The sequence below is a fragment of the Aristolochia californica genome, unplaced genomic scaffold (genome assembly GCF_029961685.1).
Source record: "Aristolochia californica isolate CCGP_79_NKW_82.1479 unplaced genomic scaffold, dmAriCali1.0.hap1 SCAF_4, whole genome shotgun sequence".
NCBI lineage: Eukaryota > Viridiplantae > Streptophyta > Magnoliopsida > Piperales > Aristolochiaceae > Aristolochia > Aristolochia californica.
The window spans coordinates 34,588,957-34,612,331 of NW_027182103.1; the positions used below are offsets into that span (position 1 = coordinate 34,588,957).

Genomic DNA, 23,375 nt, shown 5'->3' on the forward strand with positions numbered 1-23,375 from the left:
CGTATAATAGAGGGGGAGATGAATTTTCGAGGAGCACGAGTTTCTCGAGACAGCAAGGACCCCTCATTTTGGGGGGACACTTCTACCAGGGGGGAGGCACTATTCTGAGGTATACTAAAATGGAATTCCCTACTTATAATGGGTCAGAAGACCCTTTGATATGGTTGTATCGATGCAAAAAAAATTTTAGCCATCAGCGAGTCCCAACCTATGACCGAGTCAACGTAGCTGTTTTCCACTTACTAGGGGAAGCACAACTTTGGTACCAACTAGTTGAGGTTGATAGCGAGGTGGTAGACTGGGATGAATTTAAGCGACTGTGTTCTCTCCGTTTTGGTCCTCCGGCTTACAGTAACCCTTTGGGAGATTTGGTTTTACTATGCCAAACTGGGGCCTTGGAGCAATATCAAAAATTGTTCCAGGAAAAATTAGCACGAGCCAGCAGTATGGTACAAGTGGATCAACAAGTGACACTATTTACAGCAGGACTGACGGAGGCCTTAAAGCTTGAGGTAGAGCTCTATGGACCTGTTGACTTATCCAGCGCTATGAATATAGCTCTTGATTTAGAATTGCGACAGCAGGCACAGCACAGACGACCTCCAGGGTTAGGGGAGCGCATTCCTCCGAGAAACAACCCGGATATTACTTTGACAAGGGATCCGAGATCTAGTCATCCTACAACTCCTTATATAAAAAAATTGACAAGTGCTGAGATGGCGGAACGGCGGGCTAAGAATCTATGTTACAATTGTGATGAACCATATCAGGTTGGGCATCAGTGCAAAAGATTGTTTTTGATTGATAAGATTGAAGATGAGGATATCGAGGTGACAAAGGATATGATTGAGGAAGAACCACCGGACATCTCCCTGCATGCCATTACTAGGCAGCAATCGGCCACAACTACGCAAAATGGGAGCGGCTCGACAACTTTCACCAGGTCTACCCAGCTTCTGAACTTGAGGTCAAACTCGGTCTCCAAGGGGGGGCAGATGTTATGGACTCAATAATACTGAGTCATCTACTTTACTTTTATTATTTATGTTGCTTTTAATTTTGAATTTTATTGATTTGTAATAAGGCTTAAAGGTAGGGGTAGAATTGGGTTTTTTAACCCTAACCTATGTTGATGTTAATTACCCTATTTAAGGGGTAAGAATGGAGAAATAAAACCTAAGTTCGAATTTAGCTTAAACTAGAGTACATTAGGTTAATCTAGGTTCTCCTCGAGCTCCCTCTTCTGGGATTTTTGGCGTGAACCTTTCCTTTGGCGTTAGAGCTTGTGTGAGTGGGTTGGGGAGGTTGAGAAGGGAAGAGAATCGGAAGTCTCTACCTGACGGGGTGGAGAGAGACCTGGTGTTTCACAGAACTAAGGAGGAAGAAGGGTTGCGTGAACCCCTTCTTCAGCCAAGGCGAGGGCGGAGGAATTGCTGCTTCATCGTGACGGTAAGAGGCTTGCTTCATTCACGGAACCGAGGACGGAAGACGAAGGAAGAGAATTGAACCCTGTTCGGGAAGAAGAACTCTTCTTCCTTCACCGCAAAACAGGGTCCCTTCACGGCGAAACAGGGTCTTTCATGGCAAAAATAGGGGATACGATTTACCTAAGTTAAAAAAGGTAAATTGAGATTGATTTTCCTAAGTTCATAAGGTTGGAGTTTTATTATTAAATTACCTGCGTGAATAGTGGTTTACCCGTGCGTGAATAGCGTCTAAACTCATTTGTGAGAGAAAAAGAATTTTGTTTCCAACTTAGAGTGGTTGGAGACGAAATTCTTGGTTCTTTACGGAGAGTAAACCCGTGTACGTGCTGGATTCATCAGTGTTTTGCCGAGTTACTAGATCCATGGCGAGGGACCATAACACACTCACACTCCAAGACTCCCTCGTCTTCCCTTCACATCACAACATCAAGAATATGGGTTCATGCAATGGCGTCATCTTCTATTTCAAGAAAATCCACACCAATCTGAAGCTCAGTGATTATCTCTATAATCCCATTACCAAGCATCTCATGACTCTTCCTCCACTCCCTCCTTTCAGAATGGCCCATGACCTCTTAGATAGTTTTTTTCCTTTTTTGGGTTTAACCCATTATTAGGTAGTTTCGCTTAGATGTAAGGATAGTGAGCAATTACAACTTCCTCATGTTTTGATGCGAATGAAGGGTTTAAGGATTGTACATTAAATGGGATTTGGTCAAGAAATAAGCCTGAGTTTTCTCCATCAACGAGACTTTGGATAAACTCGACGTTTCTCTGCAAATTCCTAGAATTTTATCTACTATGACTGGTGGTATGCATCTTGCGCTTCCACTTTTCTTTTTATGAATTTTATATTACTTTAAAATTCTTGTTGAATCAGACCAGAACCTTTCGTCTTGATTACAATTCCAATATTTTTTTTGTAAAATATTATCTTTGTTTTTATTTTGCCGTAAAAAAATTAAAATTTACATGTAATTTTTTAGGTTAGATGGACGTAGACTTACGATGAGGCATTGTGAACCCCGCGTATCTTCGATCGCCATTGGTGGTACGTGCGACTGTCAATACGTTGTGTGCCTGACGAATCTCAAAAACGCCGGCGCTCCCCGGCTAGACTGCGATGTTTCCGAACACTATCCCCGGCTAGACAGGATGACTGCACCGGTTCGCCAGATTTGGTTGCGCTCAATGCGCTGGAGGTGCCGGGAGGTTAGTGGGAACTAATGCGTTCGTGGGAAGAAAATGCCCACAGCCAGCCATCAGTCGTCGTTCGGGTTTACAGAGGGGAGTTGAACGACGGGACTCACTATGTGCGCTGATGTTAAACCATTGACGCCTTGTGAGCATTTTGTTCCCAACTCCCTGTTGGTCCCATTCTCACTTCCAATCGCCTGGAGACCGGTGATGTGCACAACTAATTCTCGGTAGAGAGACGTTGCTTCGGTGGGTGGCAATTAGCACCAAACAGTGCATCATGTAGGAATACTTTAAATAGAATTTCGAAACCATATATGAAATTCATAAACCAAAATCGTACCTCCTAACATAGTGTCAACTTCCAGCGAACAGATCTTCTCCCGCGAGTAGAATGTCTCTTCTATCATAGAGGCTCATTGATGGAAACGTTCAAGCATACCTCTACTAGATCAAACCCCCTTTTATAGGCTCCTCTCCATCAAAGGAGACCACCAAACGATGGGAAACCAAAGGTCATAACCGGTGACCACCATCAGTGGAAAACTGTCCGAAAGATGGGTCAATTAAGTGACGGATCGTGAACCATCTTACAGTCTCCCACTTGACCCATATGTCTACTTAATATGTATCACTGATACATTTTCACGAATATCTTCCATAGATATAATATCCTTATACTCAAACAAAGAAGATTCAATTACATGAATCGTGGCGGTAAGTCCTTTAGAGCAAGTATTACCTTCCATGTATTTCAGTGCAACTCTCCTTTGAATGAGAACCTTATGTGACACATTTCTTTATTAATGAACTTGCATAAAGCTCATTCGGGGTCATCTTATATTGTCATTCTCTAAACTTAATGTATGAAACCAAATAAGAGAAGACACAAATGAACTTAATGGAGTTTTTCATTGACAAAATTGAGATACAAACAGAAAGGGAATCTCAATTACATAAATTACTTAATAGAATTGAGTCCCATATGTTCAACATGTCCCATATAAACAGCAGGCAGTAGACCTTTTGTGAACGGATCAGCGATCATTAATCCAGTACTGATGTGTTCCACAACTATCTTGTTTGCATTGATTTGTTTTTGAATAACAAAAAATTTTATGTCAGTATGTTTACTACGACTTCCGCTCTTATTGTTCTTGGCCAAAAACACTGCTGCGGAATTGTCGTAATAATCCTTAATGGCTTAGAAATGGTGTCAACAATTTTAATCCCTGAAATAAAACTCCTCAACCATATAGCCTATGATGACGCTTCAAAAAATGCTACAAACTCTGCTTCAGTGGTAGAAGTAGAAATCAAAGATTGTTATGCACTTTTCCAAGATATGGCCCCTCTAAGTAATAAGAAGACGTATCTCGATGTCGACTTTCTCGAATCAAGGCAGCCAACAAAATTAGAGTCTGAATATCCAATCACTTCCAAATGATTAGATCATTTGTACATAAGCTTGTAGTCTTTTAGTCCCTGAAGGTATCACATGACTTTCTTTGCTGCTTTCCAATAGTCCAAATCGGGATTACTTTGATATCTGCCCTACATTCCCATTGCATATGCTATGTCAGGTCTTGTGCAAACCTGAGCATACATTAAACTCCAACCTGCCGGAGCATAGGGAATATTTTTATTTGTTCCCTCTCTAAATTATTTCATGGACCTTGTTCCAAACTTAATTTGTCACCTTTCACAATAGGTGCAACTCCATATGAGAAATTATTCATACGATATCTCTCTAGAATTTTGTTGATATAGGCTTCTTGAGACTTTCCTAATGTCCCTTGGGATTTGTCTCTATCAATCTTTATGCCTATGACATAAACAGCTTTGCCAATATCCTTCATATAAAATTTCAACGAGAAAAATCGTTTGACCTCATGAAGTAATCCTAAATCACTTGAAGCAAGTAAAATATCATCTACATATAGGACTAAGAAAATTATTTTGCTCTCACAAACCTTATGGTATATACATTGATCCATGATACTCTCTGTCAACTGAAATGCAGAAATAACATCATGAAATTTTAAATTCCACTGACGGGAGGCTTGTTTTAGTCCATATATAGATTTCTTAAGTCTACAAAGCAAGTGATCATTCCCCTCTAAAATTAAACCTTCAGGTTATTTCATGTAAACCTCTTCTTCTAGGTAGGGGTGGCTTCGAACCAAGCCGGTTCGCGAGCCGCTCGAGTTCGGCTCGGTTCCAGCTTGGTTCGATTAGTTTTATATCCAGCTCAAGCCGAGCTCAAGCTCAGAAATAGGTTCGTTTAGATTAACGAGCCGAACCCGAGCAGACCCAAGTTCAGCTCATCGGCTCGTGAACCGGCTCATTTTAACTAGTGGCAATTCGGGAATCTGGGGAGTTCTAAAAAACATTTCGGGACAGAGAGTCCCGTTTCTTCCCTTCCGTCCTACCCGTCTAGAACCCATACTTCTCTGCAATTTCCTACCATTTCCATGCCGTTTCAACATGATTTTCTCGCAAAAATCACTGTCCGTCGGCGGGTATTCGTGGGAAACGAGGGATTTTTGTCTTCAAATCCCTTGTTCTCCCACTCCCTCTCCGATTTCTCAATCCCTGTCAAAGACTTCGATTTTTTCGTCTTCCTCTTCTATCTTTTTCCTCTTCGATTTCTTCATCTGAAGTTCTTCCTCGCCGACGAACGAAAGCCATGGTCCGACTTTTATTTAATTTTTTTTTTTGCGTCTCCGACCTAACCCTACAAAATCTCTAAATCTCGCTTCGTTTCAGTAGTGATCCTTCATTCTTTGAAAGCTTTTGGAGATATCCCCGAACGGTGAACACTCTATTTCTGTAAGTGTTGATTTTTTTTTTTCATTTTTATCTTTTGTATGTTTTCTTCCTCTGCGATTTCGGAGTTGATTTTTGTTTTTCATTTTTATCTTCTGCAAGTTTTCTTCCTCTGCAATTTCGGTGTTGATTTTTTTTTTCATTTTTATCTTCTGTAAGTCTAGTTAGCCTTTGGTTGACAGGACTCTGGGGTTCGTTGTATATGTTCCAGATAAAGTTAAATACATCATTTTAATCATTTTTTAACCTTTTTTCCTCAATCAATAAGTTTATCTCATATCATTTTCTATCATGTGTTTTTTTTTAAGCTCGAAGAGAATTTAGCAGACCATGTAGTTGATTATTATCTTATTACTCACAGGCCTAAACTTTGACCTTCCAATTTCCATCTATATTGCTATCAACGGTATTGGTTTTAAATGCATAAAACTTCTGTTCTCTCTTAAGAATCTGTTTAAGCTGAAAAGGATCATTCATCCTTTGCTCGGCATTGCATTCTGTACAGTTGTCATTCATATGTTGTCCTACATTTGGTATCCTATACGATTTTCCTGTGGACAAATTCTCAAAGCCCTTCTTCTAGTCACAATATGTGGATTATCAACATTTTCAATGTACAATGCACATCTACTTTAGCTAGTTCACTACTTATATTGATCTTTGTTCATATAGATTGTGTCCATATTAATTATATTTTATCTGGTAGTGGATTTTTTTTATCCAAAATGCAATGATTAGTCTTTACCTTATGTCTGCAGCTTCTATTGTGACTTGGTTTTGTTTTTTTTTTTTTTCAATAACTTGAGAGAATTAAAATTACGATAACATGCTCTTTGAATCAATTGTGTAGACAAAAATCATGTCCTAACTGCAAAATTGTAAAAAAAAAAACCTATCTAGTGTGATCAGAGCTTGTTCTTTCTTCATGTATTTTTTCTTATTCCTATGGAACTCTTCCTCTTCCTAAATATAATATTGTGGTCCATAAAACAACCATAATAATTAAATTGTTGTTCACCAAAACAAAACTTTTTTTATGCATATGGAACTCAACCCAATTATGTTATGTTAGACTAGTAACAAGTCTAGTAAGCATGTATTCATCATACATATTAGATCAGAACATTTCGGAATACAATACATAATTTTTATTTTTAGACCCAATATATCGTTGAATTGATACGTTAGATACAGATGGATGTAAATTATCTCTCTTTCTTGCAATCTATTTTTATCCTTCCTCTTCAATTTCTTCATCCAAAGTTCTTCCTCGCTGACGAGACGAAAGCAACAGTCCGACGGGAGGTAAGATTTTTATTTAATGTTCTGGTTTTTTTTCGTCGCCGACCGAACCCTACAAAATTTCTAACTCTCATTTCATTTCAGTAGTGCTCATTCATTCTTGGAAAGGCTTTTGGAGATACCCCTGAACGGCGAACACACTTTTTGTTTATGTAAGGTTTGAATTTTTTTTTTAATCAATTTCTTGGTATTGAGGTTGAATTTCATCATAATATTAGAAGAGAATGTTGGTATGCTTATTTTCTTCTCTTTGAAGTTTTTAAATTTATATATAAAAAATGATCGGTATATTGGACTGGAAACTATTGGGTGCAAGGGTACAGGCTCAAAGAGACCCCGCTGCATTGAAAGACAAGGGTCGTTCCTGATTGTCACAACGTCACGTACCTTCCTCTAAGAATAGACAAGTATCTTAAATTATGTGTAGGATCTTTGTTGTTTGGATAACTTTCTTTTCTCTATGTTTTTAATTTGTAATTTTATTTTTTTGTAGAAGTAAGAATGTCAACACCTCCTCAATTGACATCAATAATTAACACTAGTTCTAGTGTGACTATAAATAGTGACTCAACTCCACCAGAGTCACTACCCTCTATCATAGACGTGGACCCAAATGAAATTACCATAAATGAGTATGAAGATGACTCTACCCATACTTCAAAAAGACAAAAAAAGTCTCATGTGTGGTTGGAATTCAAAGAAGTATCACTTAATGGTACAAAAAAGGCTCAGTGTGTTCATTATAAAATCAATTTGAGTGTTATTAGTAGTGGAGTGACCACACATATGAGTCGACATTTGAAACGTAGCACTAGTAGAAAAGTGGCAATGAGAAAACAAAAAACCTTAAACTTTCAACCAGTGGGAGCGGGGTCTAATGTTGATCAGAATCCATTTGGACTTCCTTTTATGGATTTTGGAGGAAAATATGATCAAGCTAAAATGAGAGTACTCATTGCTCATTGGATTCTTATGCGTGAGCATCCATTCATGATAGTAGAAGAGGAGGGATTTAATTTTGTAATGAAGATGGCAAATATGAATTATGAGAAAATAACCCGTAAGACCATTAAGGAGTGTATGGAGGTGTATGAGGCAGAAAAAAAGAAATTGAAAATTTTGTTAAAAGAGATTAACAAGATTAGTCTTACCATGGATCTTTGGAAGTCCCAAAATCAAAAGATTGTATACAGGATTATTACTGGGCATTTTATTGACAGTAATTGGAAGCTACAAAAACGAGTCTTGAGTTTTGTGCATGTTCCTCCTCCTCATCATGGCGTTGATATAGCAGATGCTATTTACAAGTGTTTGAAAGAGTGGGAGATCAAAAATAAATTTTTTAGTATTTCAGTTGATAATGCTACATATAATGATGTTTGTATCAGAGTTTTGAAACAAGATTTTTCAAGGAAAAAAAATTTGGTGTATGGTGGAAAGTTGTTTCATGTGCTTTGTTGTACTCATATTTTGAACTTATTAGTCCAAGATGGTCTTATTCAGATTAAGGATATCATTGATAATGTACTTGAAAGTATCAAATTCATAAATCTGTCTGAGGCTAGACTTCGTACTTTTTCTGAAATTGTACAACAATTAGAACTTGGTGAAAAGAGGTTGGTTATTGATTGTCCAACTTGTTGAAACTCCACTTATGACATGTTGTCTTCTGCATTAAAATTCAAAGATGCATTTTCTAGATTTAAAGTTAGAGAACCAACTTATGATTGTTTGCCAAGTTTTGATGAATGGGAAAAGGTTGACATGGTGAGTGAGATCCTAGAAGTTTTTAATGCAGTTATTAATATAATTTCTGGGAGTGACTACACTACTTCTAATTTGTACCTTAGTGAGGTGTATAGGGTAAAAGAAGTTCTGGATTTTCATTCTACAAATGAAAATGTTTTCATTAGGACAATGGTTAGTAGAATGAAAGAGAAATTTGAGAAGTACTGCGGTGAATGCAATTTATTGATGGTTGTTGCTTCAGTTTTGGATCCAAGGGTCAAATTAAAGTTGATCGAAAAGTGTTTTCCAGTGATATATTCTGAGGAAGCTACAATGAATATAAATTTAGTTCGACGCACCTTATATGAGATCTATGATGAATATGGATCCTTTTATAATGTGGATACTAGAAATGAAGAGATTGTTTCAAGTACTAGCTCTATGGGTGTTTCGACAAGTTGTAGGCCTTCATCAAGTTCAGGTTGGTCAAAGTTAATGAGTTATATGAAACAAAAGGATATAGTTAATTCACCAAGGTCAGAATTAGAAATTTATCTTGAAGAAGGTGTATATAGTTGTGAGGAAACTTCACAATATGATTTTGATGTTTTAGAATGGTGAAAAGTGAATCATATGAAATTTCGGGTATTATCTAAGATGGCAGCAGACATCCTTGTAATTCACATATCCACAGTAGCTTCAGAGTCTACATTTAGTACTGGTGGTAGAGTAATAGACTCATATCGTTCTTCCTTGGCACCAAATACAGTTCAAGCTTTGATTTGTGGCAGTGATTGGGTTCGGGTTATTCACGGTGTAAAAAAAAATCAAAAGGTGAATTTCTTTGCTTAATTATTTATTATGATATTTTTTAGTTTATTTTTTAGTTTTATTTATTAAATTTTTTTTATGATTACAGCCTGAGAAGAAGAGTGTAGAGATAATGCTACCAGCTACATGATTTTTCATGTTTCTCTCATCATGGTAATTTTAATATTTTTAACGACATTAAGTAACTAGTAGTGGAAGAGTATTTTTTTTATCTGACAATAACTAATTTTATTTTTTTGTTTTTGTCATAGGAGGAGATTTTGCTCATTCGGGGACTCATATTATTTTCTGGCATTAAGAGAAACAACTATAGTTTGTAATTTTATAATGGATTTATAGTTTTTATTTGGGTGATTGTAAATTGATAGTGATATTTCATTTAATTTTGTTGTGTTTGATTAATGTATGGAGCTTATTTATAATGTTATGCAGTGTATGAAGTGTTTAGACTATTTTATGGAGTGTATAAACAATTTCATGGAGTGTTTATGGAATGTATAGATAATTTGATGGAGTGCTTATGGAGTGTTTATGCAGGTTTTATGCAGGTATTATGTATATTGATTATGCCCAATTTTAAGTAGAGGTCATGCCGAATTTTATACAGGTAGATTATGCTCAATTTTAAGAAAACATTATGCCCAATCTTATACATGTATTATATATATATATAGGTTATGCTTAATATTATGTAGAGGTCATGTCCAATTTTATGTAAAATATATGTATAATTTTATATACAATTTATTTGATATATATTTTTAAAAAAATTTTAAATGTATATTGAGGCTCGAGTTCGGCCCGAAGCTCGGCTCAAGGTCGATTAAAATTTTTGGGCTCGAGCTCGATAACAATTTTAGGCTCGAGACGAGGCTCGGCTCGGCTCGGCTCGTACATAGGCAGGTTCGGGCTCGGCTCTGCTCGATGCCACCCCTACTTCTAGGTCTCCATTGAGGAAAACCGTTTTCACCTCCATTTGATATAACTCCATATCAAAATGAGCTACTAATGCCATAATTATCCGAAATGAATCCTTCTTTGAAACAAGAGAGAAAGTTCTGTAATAATCAATTCCTTCTTGTTGAGTAAATCTTTTGGCTACTAGTCTTGCCTTATATCTATCAATATTGCCTAAAGAGTTTTTTTTGTTTTGAAAACCCATTTATAGCCAATGGCCTTCCCACGTTTAGGCAATTCAATAAGATCCCAGACATGGTTTTTAGCCATTGAATCCAACTCTTCCTTCATGGCATCATTCCATAATGTGGATATTTGTCCGCTCATTGCCAGTGAAAACGTAATAGGATCATCTTCAGCACAAATGTCCATATCAGATTCATCAAAGTACATTTCATAATCTAAAGAGATTGCAGGTTTCCTAACTCATGAAGATCTTCTTAATGGTACTTCAACATTTTTAGGTTGAGAATGTTGAGTAACTTGATCTATAAGTGTATCCTCTAGCTGAGATGGTTCTTCAACTATTGGTTGTACTTGAATAATCGAATCTTGATGATTTTTGTGAACAACAACCAATCTATCCAAAGTTGTAGAAGTAGGTGGAGTACTTGTATTCTCCTCAAAAACTAAGTTTCGAGATTGGCTACTCCCACTAATCTCATCATTCTCAAAGAACATTGCATTCTTAGATTCGAAAATTCTTGTCGAATGAGATAGACAATAAAATATGTATCCCTTAGACTTTTCCGATTAGGCAATGAAATGTCCACTCACCGTTCTAAAGTCTAACTTTGTCACATGTGGATTGTAAAGTCAAACTTTAACTGGACAGTCCCAAACATGTACATACCTTAAACTTGGGTTCCAACCTTTCCATAACTCGAATGGCGTTTTATGAACCGCCTTGGTTGGAACCCTATTGAGTACATAGACTGTAGTTTTGAGAGCTTCACTCCACAAAGATGATGGGAGACCAGAGTTACAAATCATATTCCTCAGCATGTCCAATAATATTCGGTTTCTTCTTTTAGCAACACCATTTTGAGACGGTGAGCCAGGCAATCCTCATCATAAGGACCTAAAATATCAGTGTGTATTATTTCTATGACATCAGAAGTCCTTCTGGCACCTTTCTTGTACTTGTTGGTTTGCTTTCCTTTAATGCAATCCACACATGTACTAAAATAAGTAATATCAAGAGCCTCAAGGATTCCATCATCAACTAATCTTTTAATTCTATCAATGGAGATATGACCTAAACTCCTATGCCACAACATTGAGGATTTCTTATTTCTAACACTTCTCTTAATTCCAACATTAATATCATGCACAGTAGTAAGACTGTAATCAAATGTAGGGTTAAAAAGAAGTTTGAACAATCCTTCTTCCAAAATGCCATTTCCAACAAGAAAATGGTCTTTGTACAAATGAAGGGAATTTCCAACGAAATTAAAACTGAATGCAAAGGGTAAAAATTTGGAAACTAAGATTAGGTTTCTAGAAAAAGATGGAACATAAAATGCCCTTTCAAGGTCTAAGACAAAACCAGTATTTAAGACAAGTCTGAAAGTTGCAACTGCCTCAACATGTGAACCCATCTTGTTTCCTGAATAGATGGAGCATTTACTTGGCGTCGGTTTTCGTTGGCTCAAGAAACCCTGCATGGTGTTGGCAACAAGGATTGTAGTACCAGAATCAATCCACAAGTGTTATAAGAAGCATGAGTCACATCAGATTCAAAACACACTAAGGAACACATTTGGGTTATCATGATGCTTGCTAATGCCTTAACAGAATTCTCAAACCGTTCTTGAATAGCTTGAAGATATTCCTTGGCTTTGGCACATTCAGGAATAGATTCACAAATACTCTTCCCATTATGAGACTTAATAAACATCAAACTTAAGCAATTGGATCGCTCCTAAAGTTCAAATAATGTTTTCATAATTTGGGTACTAGATTTCGTGGGTTTTGGAGGTTCAACCACTCTAAGTGCTAAGTCAAGATCCATGCACCGTAATAACAATGGAATTTTCTCCTTCCACTCAATATAATTTTCTCTATTGAGGGGAACAATAGAAGAATCAAAGGTTGGGACAGATAAAATTTGAAGAGCTGCAAAAAGTAGCTAAAAAGCTTACTAAACATGTAATAAAGCCAAAATTTAAATATTTACCTATATAAATAATCCAAACAAATAAATCAGCGTGTCATTATAATCTTTCCTGTGGGCTTAGATTATAACACATATGAAATTTATGTCTCTTTATGATGGGATTTAGAAATTTGTTTGTAAAGGAATATTCTATGCCTGAGGGCAACTAGAATTTTTTTTTAAAATATTTCTTTCCCATCCTGATTAATCACAAAAATATAACATTTACCCTGTGGTTTTAAATTATTATATCTCCATGATTATTCACAATTGTTTTATGTCATTATCTTTTATGTGACTAAACTTATTGTCACTCAACATTTGCATAGCTTAGAATGTTGTGGCAATTACTCAATTATTCAAATGTATACCTAAATATGACATAAAAAATAATTGACTAAAATGAATGTCAATTAATAATCCTTATTTTTTGGTCAAACTAAAATATGCATAAAAAAATTGAAGTATGCATAAAACCTAAATAAATTGTTTTGCACAATTATTAAAATTGCATAAAAATAGATTATTGCAATTTTAATCTATATTTATGTGTAACCAACGATAACACATACAGCAAAATAGCCTAATGGTTAAAATATTTTTCCCTGTGTCCTGCACATGGGTTCAAATTCCTGCAGGCGCAGGATTTTTATTCTGTCTACCGAGTCGACTTGGCCAGTTCGCTGGCGGGTTGGCTTAGCGAGTTTGAACAGGCGAACTGAAATGATTCAACCCATCCATGCCACGAATCGCTCATTTGATTCAACCCATCCGTCCACGAATCGCTCGTTTGATTCAACCCAAACGACTCGTTAAAGTCCGAGTCGAGTCAACTCATCCAACTCATTGCATCTAGACCAATCATGCGCAACCGGTACGAGTCGAGTCAACTCGTTATTTAAATGAAATTGGTTTACCGATGTTTCAATTTTATTTTTATTTACGTGCGTTGGAGGTCGTCTTCATGCGTAGAGATGACGCTCAACATCCATGGCAGCTCTCTGCCAGACTTTGCCGCCCGTTAGACTTCGGGTGCCGTCGTCCGATGGCGACGTCGGTAGACGTACTGTGCTGAACGAGACGCCGATTGGCTCCACATCATTGGCGCTCGCAGCATATGCAAAGAGCTTCTCTCCAAGGAAATGACTCCATATCAGAGAGGGGAGGTCCAATACCACATGTAGGAATGATTTAAATAGAATTTTGAAACCATATATGAAATTCATAAACCAAAATCATACCTCTTGACATGGTGTCAACTTCCAGCGAACAGAGCTTTTCTGCTATCTTCTCCTGCGAACAGAATGTCTCGTCTATCACAGAGGCTCTTCAATGGCAACGTTCATGCCTACCTCTGCCAGACCATACCCCCTTTTATAGGCTCCTCTCCATCAAAGGAGACCACCAAACAACGGGAAACCGAAAGGTCATAACCGGTTACCACCATCAGTGGAAAACCGTATGATGGATGGGTCACTTTAGTGACGGATCGTGAACCGTCTAGGTGACGGCTTGTGAACCATCTTACACATTGAATCGTAGTCCAGAGGAGCAGTCATAGAGCACTGAGAGAGAGAGACATCGTAATGGAAGCTTGTATACACCGACATGTTGCGCTCGTCGGACGCTCATCGACGACGATGGCACCTGAGGAAGGAGACGGCGGCGCGGGGATGGTGAGTAGAGTCCCGAATGGATGAGATGCTTGGACAAGATGCTTGGTTGTGTTCAGCTGAGAGCGTCGCGACCGGACAGAGCTGAGACAGGTGTTGTGTGCGCTGGCGTTCTGTGCTCTCGTTGGAGCGCAGCAAAAGCCAGGAGCACAACATCATGCTCTCTAGCTGTCCCGCACCACTGTACGCGCAAGAGCACCAAACGTGCTCATGGCCCATCCAACCCCAGTTTTATCATTGGATACACTTAATTCATATATAAATAATAGGAAAAATATAATATTTTAGTTTTCATTCCTTTTCATTTTAGTGCATATGGATTAAATAATTGGATATGCATATATGAATGTTTAATATGCATTAATTTTTAAATGTGAAAATTTTATTTAGGTTTTATACATACATAATCTTCTATGCATATTTTGATTGACCTAAATATAAGAAATTAATAATTGGCATAAATTTTAATCAATTATTTTGATGTCATATTTTGGTTTACATTTGATTAATTAAGTAATAACCACAACATTCTTAATTATGAAAAATGTATAGTGACATTAAGTTTAGTCACATTAAGTTAATGACATAAAATTTTGTGATTAACCACGGCAAGCTAATAATTTAACCTCACGTGGTAATTTTTATATTTAAGTGATTAATTAGAATTGGATAGGAACATTTAAAACAATTTTTTAGTCGCCCACAGGTCTAGAAATTTTCTATAAAGATAAATTTAAAATGCCATCATAAAGTGATATAAATCGTTTGTGTTATAATCTAAGCCTACTCACATGTTGATTAGTTCGTTTGAATTTATTTACATGAGTAAATATTCAATTTTTGGTTCCATTGCATGTTTTAGTAACATTGTTGTTTATTTTGCAGTTCTTCAAACTTTATCTATTCCAAATTTTTTTCTCCAATATTATTCCTCTGAATGGTAATAATTATGATGATTGGAAGGAGAAAATATTCCTTGCATTGGAGTGCGGTGTCAAATGGTGGAGCCTAGTTAATGCCTTACACTCAGTTGGTTGCAGATCGACCTTCGCGGTAAGGTCGACATAGGGGTTGGAAGGAGAGCGGAGCCCCCATCTGATCCACGATATATTGACTGTTATTTCATTAAGGAAAGTTTAGGAATTTCATTTTTTTAATGTGGTTTCCCTAGTTTTCTCTTCAAATTGGGGGTTTGCCACTATTAGGGCGATTTCTCTTTGTATGTTATTTCATCTTCATAGTGGATTATTGCAATGGCGGAAGACAGGACATAGTCTCACCATGAGGCGAACCTGTATAAACCTTGTTGTGTATTTTCGTGTTTGTTTTTGTCCTTCTTACACAATTCTTATTATTGTTCTCATTATTTTGAAATTAGGGTGTACAATTTCTAACATGCAGTACCTTGTTTTGGCATTTTGAGTGGATGAGCCTCCATGGCCCATGGAATCAAGTACCCAAGTTGAAAAAATATCATTTGATCTCTGGGAGCGATTAGATTGCTTAAGTTTTATGTTTATCAAGTGTCTCATTGGGAAAAGTATCCATGGATTCATCCTTGATTTTGCAGAATCAAAAGAACATCTTCAAACTATTTAGGATCAGTTTGAGACTTGTGACAAAACATTAGTGTTGGAAGACAGGGACCAAGCCCACACGACCAAAGAAGACTCACATATTCAAGCACTAGAAGATGGGCCAAACCCATAAGATCATGGAAAACCCATGCATCTAAGATATATTGAAGAGGGGTTCAAGGCCCACAGATCAAGGAGAAGGCCCATAGGCACACAAACATTGATGGCAGGATGGTAAATAAAGAGTCATCTCATAGAGATGGCATTGATGTAATTAAGTTAAAATTCCAGAGTTAAATCCCTAAACCCCAAACCCTAAGTTCAGCCCTATTATTATAATATAGTTGTTTTATTAATATATAAATAGAGATTCAGGGGGTGGGTTATAATCAATTCCATAACCCTTCTTCCTCCTATCTTCTCCCAATGAGTTTTTTTTTCCATTTTCTCCAATGGCTAAATTCATGGAGTCCTGAAAATCAACATGGTATCAGAGCTTTGATTTTAAATTTTTTTATATTTTTTTTTAGTTAGTGAAATTCGTGGTTTATTTTAATGGTATTGTTTTTCTTTCTTTGGTTTATTTGTCTACTAGAGTACGATGAGATGGAGTTCTATTTTTTTCTCTCATTAATCTGCCATTGGTATTGTTTGCTTCCCACCTCGATAAACTGCCTTAACCTTGGTATATAATATGTTGTCTTCACTCTTGAGCAAATCCATGGCGTCTTCCCGAGTAGTGTTTCTGCTGCCACTGGTTGTCGTCTTCGCTTAACTTCACCGCTCCTCTCGCTTAACTTCTCCGACAGTGTCTCTGCCGCCCTCCACGGCCACTCTATTGGAAGCATGCGCCATAATTATTTTCGTTTTGGAGGAAATAATTCCCTTGTGGAATTATTGCCGTTAAGCCGAGGTCTGTTTTGCCGAAGGTCACGTCGTCGTTACCGGAGATTATGACACCATGAACATGAGAAGAAGCACCAGTCCAGCTTATCGTCCTCTGTCGAAGCCTTCCCGTCACCGCCGCTGCTACTGCTGTCGATTTTTTTTGGAGGCCGAAGACGACAACAACTTGCAAAAAATAACTTCTCTCAACAAGCTGCTTACTCCATCCGGAATACTGTTTCCGGCGAGTTGTCTTCGTCACCAAACCCATCACAACGTCGGCGTTCGGGAAGAAGATGTACTGCTACTGCATTTTTTTTCGTCGTTCTATGTTCGGCCATGGGGAAAGACGACCCACCACGGATGGAGAAGATAAAGTCTGGTTGGAAACTTTCTTTCCTACTTTCTGCTCTACGTGGGGGAGGAAGAGGGGTGGAAACTTTCCTTCTGAGCTCCCTCCGAGCTCTTTTTCCTCCAAAGAAACCGAGGAGGAAGACGAATATTTCATTGTTAAAATGTTTCATGCTTCCTAAGTTAGGAAACACGAATTTATCAGTGCTATGGCCCGTTGGCGTAACCTGGACTCGCCTGAGTCAATCCAGCAAGGCCGAGTCAAGCCAGCGCCCGAGTTCCCACCCGACCACTGTTTCAGCACCAGCCAGACCGAGTTAACCCATACCAACTCGGACTGAGTCAACTCGATCTGGGTCAACCAACTTGGGCCACTTATTTTTTGCCTCTGTATACATGCCCAAGTTTTATAAATATTTTCGTGCAACTCGGTAAATTTTTCTCGGGTTGGAGTTTTATTGTGAAGAATTGAAAGATTATTCCTTAGTCAACATATTATTTGGTACAGATATGTGCATTAAATTATTTGATGGGTCAATTTTACAAGGATTATTTTGGGTGGTGTAAATTGGGCTCGAGCCCATTTCAGCTGCTGCTATTGTGTCTCTTTTGATGAGACATTTAACTTCGAAGAAGAGGTAGCCTAATACCCTAATTTATTTATGTCCTCGTCAAAAATAACAAATTTTTGTGGTTGGGAGTCAATGATGGAGGAACTTCATCCCTGTCAAAAATATCAAAATTACTTGTGGTTGGGAGTCCATAACAGAGAAACTTCATCCTCGTAAAAAGTATCAAATTTATTTGTGGTTGGGAGTCCATGACAGAGGAACTTCATCCCCGTCAAAAATATCAAATTTTTGTGGTTGGGAGTCCATGACGGAAGAACTTCATGCCTGTATAAAATATCAAAATTATTTGTGGTTGGAATCCATGACGAAGGAACTTCATCCCTGTAAAAAATATCAAAATTTTTGTGGTTGGAAATCTATGACGGAGGAACTTCATCCCCGTCAAAAATATCAATTTTTTGTCATTGGAAGTAGTTGACGGAGGAACTTATTATTATATTTATGGTACTTCCCCTTATTAATATCATATATTACTCTACCATTTTTGAGTCATTATCCTGTGGAGGGACACAGTGGTGGAGGTGGACACTTCAGAGCTATGTCTTAGCGGCTAGGAGTGATTTACTCCCACTGATATTATACCAACTGGGCCTCATGAATGAGAGCAGTAACGTGAGGGGGAGTGATGGAAGATGGAGGCATATTTTACAAAAAAATATTTTATATATCATTTCCCGCAAGCTAGAAGTTCATGTTGTTCTCTCAGCCCCTACATAAGGGGGATTGTTGGAAGATAGGGCCCAAGCCCACATGACCAAGGAAGACTTACATATCCAAGTGTATTAGAAGATGGGCTCAAGCCCATAAGATCAAGGAAGACTCATGCATCTAAGAGATATTGAAGACGGGCTCAAGGCCCACAGATCAAGGAGAAGGCCCATAGGCCCACATACATTGGTGGTAGGATGGTAAATAAAGGGTCATCTCATAGAGATGGCATTGATGTAATTAAGTTAAAGTTCTTGGGTTAAAACCCAAAACCCTAAACCCAAAGTTCAAGGGTATTATTGTAATATTAGTCTTATTAATCTATAAATAGAGCTTCAAGGGGGGGGTTATAATCAATTCCATAACCCTTCTTCCTCCTATTTTCTCCCAATGGGTTTCTTTCCCTTTTTCTCTATGATTTAAATTCATGGAATCCTAAAAATCAACGATTAGCAAGCATCTTTATGACGAAAATGTGTTCCATGAAATTTATAGGCACCAAAGGTGTGCGTGAGCACATCGTGTAGATGTGAGACATTACCGCTAGACTGAAATTGCTGGAGATTGAGATGTCCAAGTCATTTGTGGTTTACTTCATCCTTTACTTGCTCTCGTTTGAATACGGACCGTTCAAGATCTCTTACAACACAGATAGAGAGAAATGATCAATTAATGAACTTCTGACCATGTGTGTACAAAAGGAAGGGAGGCTGAATCAAGAGGGGATTGAAAGTGAAAATTTGACGACTCGTGGCAAGAAACCATTTAAGAACGAGAAGAGAAAATCCCCTCTTAATTAAGTTAATAAGGGAGATATCAAATGTTTCTTTTGTAAGAAGAAAGGACATAAAAGGAAGACTTGTCCCAAATTCAAACATTGGCTTGAAAAGAAAGTTAATCTCATCTCTTTAGTATGTTTTGAATCTAATATGGTTAATATTTCTTATAACACTTGGTAGATTGATTGTAGTACTACAATCCATGTTGCTAACACCATGCATGACTTCTTAAACCAATGAAAACCGACGAAAAGTTAAAGTTCCAACTATTCAAGAAACAAGATAGGTTCATATGTGGGGGCAGTTGAGACTTATAGACTTGTCCTTAATTCTGGTTTTGTTTTAGGCTTTGAAAAGACCTTTTATGTTCCATCCTTTTCAAGAAACCTTATTTGAGTTTCTAGACTTTTATCTTGTTGTTTCAGTTTCAATTTCCTTACTAATTTCATTCATTTGTATAAAGACAATATTCTTGTTGGAAAAAGTATTTTGGATGATGGTTATTTAAACTTCTTTTAAATTCTACCCTTAATTGTAGTCTTTTAATTTTGCATGGTACAAATGTTGGCATTAAACATGGTGTTATAATTGAGAAACCTTTTATGTTGTGGCATAGGAGATTATGTAATATTTCCATTGTTAGAATTAAGAGATTAGGAAATGAAGGAGTCATTGAGGCTCTTGACTTTAGTGATTTTGGTACTTGTGTGGATTGTATTAAAAGAAAGCCCATCAAAACTCCAAAGTTAAGCACGCTTGGGCGAGAGTTGTACTAGGATGGGTGACCTCTTGGGAAGTCCTCATGTTGCACCCCTTTTTGCCTGTTGTTCCTCTGCCACCAGCTAATTTCTCCCTAGTAATGTTGCGGTTAGGGGCGGCAAAACATATTTGCATGTATAGTTTGTTTTTTTTTTTAACGGTTCAAAATATTCGGGAAGAAGAGAAGAGGGGGAAACAGTATGATTTTGTTTTATTTTCCTTTATTAATGCCGTTATGTTCAGTTTCGACACGAACCATAAATGTTTTATTCTTTAATCAAACGACATAGCGCTCCTTTTTAATATTTTATATCTAGATTTTTGCTTAAGATTTTAATTTTTTATTTTATTTTTTGGAGGGAATGTGGAATAGACCTACAGAACACGGGTGGAGAGGGAATCTTGGGAAGGGATTGGTAGGATGGAGACGGTAACACAAACGGGTGTGATCAATAAAATTGGGCACTTTGATAAATGTGGGAGAAAGAAAAAATTCTGAGTAAGATAGGCAAACTAAAACATTCTGCAATTTCAGTTAATGTAATAAAAATCAGTTTACCTATTCTCTTTCTCAATTGAACTCACCCATCAGCTCAGAAAATAGCTTTCAGACATGGAGAAGTTGGAATTTTGAGCATAAATGATGCTAATGCTGACATATTTCAGATCACTTTTATGCTCACTCTAGGAAATCAACACACATAATGATTGACTTCAATTCTAATAGTTTTTTGCAAGATGACCAAATGAGCTCCTCTAAAGATAAAATATAATTATCAAAATCTACTTATGATGGGGGGGAGGGGGGGTCTACTTGTCGTTGGAGTTGAACTTCAGCCGCATTATTCAATTCATCTCCTGACGTTAGTCAGTGGAATACCAGAGTTCAAGTCATCTAGATGACTAAGATGAATCCAAAAATCATCTCTACGGTTTAAGTTATGGAATCTGGTTTCTGCCAGTTTTTTCCAATCATGATCAACCAAACGCCGGGGTTCAAACCCTCGTCGATTTTTTCCCCCTCTCTCCCACACCCACTCTCTCAGTCTCTTCTATTTCGAACTTTTCGCCCTCTCTCCCGCACCCTCTATCTCATCTCCCAGCGGCCCCCGATCTCTCTACTCCCTCTCTCTTCTCTTCCATCTCTCTCCATTCTCCGTCTCTCTGCGGCCTCGCAATCCCTTATCCATTATATGTGATGGGGCATCCTTTAGCGGTGAAGGTGTAAACCAAGTACTTTGGGATATTTGTTTCTATTTATTTTCTTGTTTCCAATGAAAACAACCATAATCATCCTTGCTCTAGACCAATTCCTACAAATATTTATTTCCTCTTTTCTATTTAGGCTGCTAGGCTTGTCTTTCGTGGGCAACGAATTTGGTTGGCTGCCATAGAAGCTCTGATGTCAAAGGGGATGCTCTACGCTAAGGAGGTTTGGTCTTTCATCTAATGATTTTATCACTTCTTTTGTGTAAGGACTTTAACACAAAATCTTGGGGTTTTTGGTGATTTTATCTGGTTGGTGCATTCTAGGCTCTTCTTTTTGGTTGTTCTGCTGGAGGTTTATCATCCACAATGCATTGTGATGAGTTCAAAGAACTCTTTCCAAGATCAATAAAAGTCAAGTGTCTTGCTAATGTCGGGATGTTCCTTGATGCGTATGGCTTGCTTTTTCTGCTCTTTTTCTTGTATTATTGTCATCATGAGTGAAATCAAGGGGTCATGGATCATGCTTTGTTTTAAAGGTTTTTATCTCAATCAAATACTAGGCAAGCATGAAATTATGCCAAGGCTATTGATTTTGTGCTTGCTTCTTGCTAATTGCAAATACTGCATGATCATCATAAATGAGCACAATAAATGAGAATTGATATGCATAGACTCTTTCTTGTCACCCTTTTGTACATCGCATAAGGATCCAACTTCTGTAAATTCATCCTTCTTTTTTATTCTCTCTTTTACTCTCAAATAAAAACATATAAACTGGAGATATATGTATGTGGTTCTAACTTTCTTGCAGTGTTTCTTCCCTGAAAAATTTTGTGGCTAATATTAAGACCCCACTTTTTCTTCTGAATACTGCATATGATGTTTGGCAGGTAAACTTTTGTAGATTCTGAATGATCCTTTACTGAATATGTCTGCTTATGTTTTAAATTATTTCTTATTCATTTTATTTTTTTGTGTTTATTTCTAGAACAAGCTAGTTTGTGTCCACCATCAATTGATCCGTATGGTGAATGGCATGCTTGCAAGTTAAATTATGAAAGGTGCACACCAAGAAAAATCAGATTCTTCCAGAGTACTTCTCTTTCACTATTATTCACCTTTGTACTATAGTGTCATTTATGTCAATAATTGGCCTCGAAATGCCTTTGAAGCTTTGGTGTTATCTTCTTAAACAGATTTTAGGAATAAAATGCTTTCAGCTATTAAAGGGTTCTCAATGTCGAAGCAAAATTGGGTTGTTCATAAATTCATGTTTCGCCCATTGCCAATCAGAGAGGCAGGACACATGGTTTGCCAACAATTCACCTGTCATCAGGAACAAGGTATTAGGATTGTCTCCCCCCCCCTCTGTCAAACTTAGAGCTGATATGTCAAGTGGCAGCCACAACCAGACTGTTCAGTTTATGGGTGTGGTTTCAATTTACTCTTATCTATTTTAATTTTCATTCACCAGTCTGGGGAAGAAAAGACTGGAAGAGTGTTTTGGTTCAAAACTCTGTCACTATTTTGCTCATAGATTCTCATTGAAAAACAAACATCTGAAATTTGTTGACAGCAGAGAATCGTTGTAGCTGTCGGTGATTGGTACTTTGACCGAGCTGAAGTGAAGATGATAGACTGTGCATACCTTTGAGACCAAAGTTGTCACAACCTCGTCTTTCAGTGAAGAAGTCAACATTGGATCTCTTCACTATTATTTGCACTCAATTCAGGTGCATATTCATATCAAGAAGATTTGAAGCAAAAAGGTGTAGAATATGAGACCCAATGAGCAGCTGGCTGTTACTGCAATGTCTAGCATGTTGTAATTTGCATGTCAATTCTTGTGCCCTCTATAGGTATCTGCTTCCCCCATGCAAGTATTATTAAAGAGGGAAGTTATTGTTTCTAGTTTTCCAGTGAAAAGGGTAAATAATAAGACATGTATTAATGACCTGATTAGCATGGGAAATAGATTAATAAGAATCTTCTTGAATATATGTATGCAAGCTCTTTTGTCCTTTTGTCGGATTTAGAGTGATTCATGACCGAGTATAAGAATATGGCTATTTGTCACTGCAGTAAAACATAAATGACAGAAAAATTGTATTATTGTTATCAAATTTTTCTTTCTAATGGTAGATAAATTCCCTTTAATCGGTAATTAGTCCAGTCGCTTACTATTGAAGTACTAAGAAATTTATTTACATATCTGGCAATCAAATCAGATCATGAGAGATAACAAGAGCAAAGAGGTGGGCCATGGAAGGCAGTTCCCTACAGTCATGCACCCACATATAAAAGATCAACATT

At 37.4% G+C, this 23,375-nt stretch overlaps 1 pseudogene; it reads left to right on the plus strand.

Moving 5' to 3' along the window:
* The first annotated feature begins 446 nt into the window (after nucleotides 1-446).
* LOC137963268 (pectin acetylesterase 12-like) lies at nucleotides 447-22,749 on the plus strand (annotated as a pseudogene).
* Nucleotides 22,750-23,375: the final 626 nt, after the last annotated feature.